Source organism: Schistocerca serialis, unplaced genomic scaffold (genome assembly GCF_023864345.2).
Source record: "Schistocerca serialis cubense isolate TAMUIC-IGC-003099 unplaced genomic scaffold, iqSchSeri2.2 HiC_scaffold_1167, whole genome shotgun sequence".
NCBI classification, from domain to species: Eukaryota; Metazoa; Arthropoda; class Insecta; order Orthoptera; family Acrididae; genus Schistocerca; species Schistocerca serialis.
In genome coordinates, this window is record NW_026047367.1 from 110001 (window position 1) to 112500 (window position 2500).

At 62.4% G+C, this 2500-nt stretch overlaps 1 pseudogene; it reads right to left on the reverse strand.

The window, feature by feature from the left end:
• LOC126433508 (large subunit ribosomal RNA) overlaps positions 1 to 2500 on the reverse strand; it is a 6284-nt pseudogene that overhangs the window by 2053 nt on the left and 1731 nt on the right.

The window sequence follows — 2500 nt, forward strand, 5'->3', positions numbered from 1 at the left end:
GACATAACGCACTACAGCGTCATGGCGCTTGACCCGGGACCCGTGCGTCCTAAAGCAAGCCTGAAGTACGTGGTTGGCGGTCTCCACGGCCTGGCACCCCGCGCGGCATCTGGTGTCCGCCTCCCGCCCGCGACTGCGCCGTGCCTTCGTAGGGAAGGCGTTGATGCGGGCGCGGAGGGCGTCGATGTATTCACGCCCAGATAGCAGGCGACTGGTGTCGGCGACCCACTGATGTTGGCCACTGACGGCGGCAGAAGATGACAGTGCCGCACCGTCAATGGCGATGTGTAGGCGCGCCGCCCACATTTCCCCAACCTGCGTTGACGATTTGAGGAGGTGGCCCTCCCACATTAGGTGGCGCTCCAGCACCTCGATCTCACGCTGCACCTCATCCATGCCTGCACCGTCGCAGGCTGGCCCTATCTTCTTCAGCGCCAGGAGACGGGACCGACGGAGGGTCGGACCCATCCATCGGCAAGATGGAATGCCGAGGCCCCCCTGGGCAACAGGAGCGTGGAAGTATCCCAGGGGGGTGTCCGCCGGAAGGCGGAACCATCTCCTGACGGCGGCCCGGATGGTAACGTCGGCCGACTTCAGTGCACCCACCCGGGTGCGGCTGAGGGCCAGCCCGTGGTACAGGCCAGGGAGAAGTACATTGGTGAGAGCGTGGAGGCGCTGTTGCGGCTTCAGCGGAGCTCGGGAGATGACGTCAAGCTGCTCCACCAGGTGGCTACGTGGATTGAAGACACAGCGACCCGCCGTGGAAAATTGCAGCCCCAGGTACCGGAAGGTTTCACCCACACGCAGGGCAGGCATGGTGGTATTGCCTGCTGTGAAGGTGACATTGCTGTCCACCTTCACCTTCTTCTCGCGCCCTGACGCGACTAAGGCGAGGGTGAAACACTTCCGGGCGTTGATCTGCAGCCCCAGGTGGGCGAGGGCTGCGGTAGCTGCGTCGATGAGGGACTGCAAGCCCCTCGGGGTCGCTGCAAACAGCAAGACGTCATCTGCAAAGGCCGCAGCGTTGACTCTGCGACCGAGGATCCGAGCTCCGATGTGGGAGGGCAGTTGGCCTAAAACGTAGTCCACCGCAAAGTTGAACAGGAGGGGGGAGAGGGGATCGCCCTGGCGAACGCCCCGTGCTGGCTGCACAGACACGCCCACGCCGGCGCCGTCCGCTATCACTGTCGTGCTGCCCTCGTAGCACCGCTCGACATACTCGACAAAGCAATCCGGCAGGCCATGCGCCTTCAGCACGGGCCGAAGGGCAGCATGATCTACCGAATCGAATGCCTTAGATACGTCGATCGATGCCACAAAGACAGAGCGGCAGGAGCGAACTGCGTCGGTGAGAGAGTCATAGTTACTCCCGCCGTTTACCCGCGCTTGCTTGAATTTCTTCACGTTGACATTCAGAGCACTGGGCAGAAATCACATTGCGTCAACACCCGCTAGGGCCATCGCAATGCTTTGTTTTAATTAGACAGTCGGATTCCCCCAGTCCGTGCCAGTTCTGAGTTGATCGTTGAATGGCGGCCGAAGAGAATCCGCGCACCCGCGCGCCCCCGGAGGAGCACGCTAAGGCGGACGCGGCCTCGCAGCAAGGAAGATCCGTGGGAGGCCAAGGCACGGGACCGAGCTCGGATCCTGCACGCAGGTTGAAGCACCGGGGCGCGAACGCCGCGCAGGCGCGCGCATCCTGCACCGCCGGCCAGCACGAGGCCAACCGACGGCGAGAGCAGACCACGCCCGCGCTAAACGCCCGCACTTACCGGCACCCCTACGGCACTCACCTCGCCCAGGCCCGGCACGTTAGCGCTGACCCACTTCCCGACCAAGCCCGACACGCCCCGATCCTCAGAGCCAATCCTTATCCCGAAGTTACGGATCCAATTTGCCGACTTCCCTTACCTACATTATTCTATCGACTAGAGGCTCTTCACCTTGGAGACCTGCTGCGGATATGGGTACGAACCGGCGCGACACCTCCACGTGGCCCTCTCCCGGATTTTCAAGGTCCGAGGGGAAGATCGGGACACCGCCGCAACTGCGGTGCTCTTCGCGTTCCAAACCCTATCTCCCTGCTAGAGGATTCCAGGGAACTCGAACGCTCATGCAGAAAAGAAAACTCTTCCCCGATCTCCCGACGGCGTCTCCGGGTCCTTTTGGGTTACCCCGACGAGCATCTCTAAAAGAGGGGCCCGACTTGTATCGGTTCCGCTGCCGGGTTCCGGAATAGGAACCGGATTCCCTTTCGCCCAACGGGGGCCAGCACAAAGTGCATCATGCTATGACGGCCCCCATCAACATCGGATTTCTCCTAGGGCTTAGGATCGACTGACTCGTGTGCAACGGCTGTTCACACGAAACCCTTCTCCGCGTCAGCCCTCCAGGGCCTCGCTGGAGTATTTGCTACTACCACCAAGATCTGCACCGACGGCGGCTCCAGGCAGGCTCACGCCCAGACCCTTCTGCGCCCACCGCCGCGACCCTCCTACTC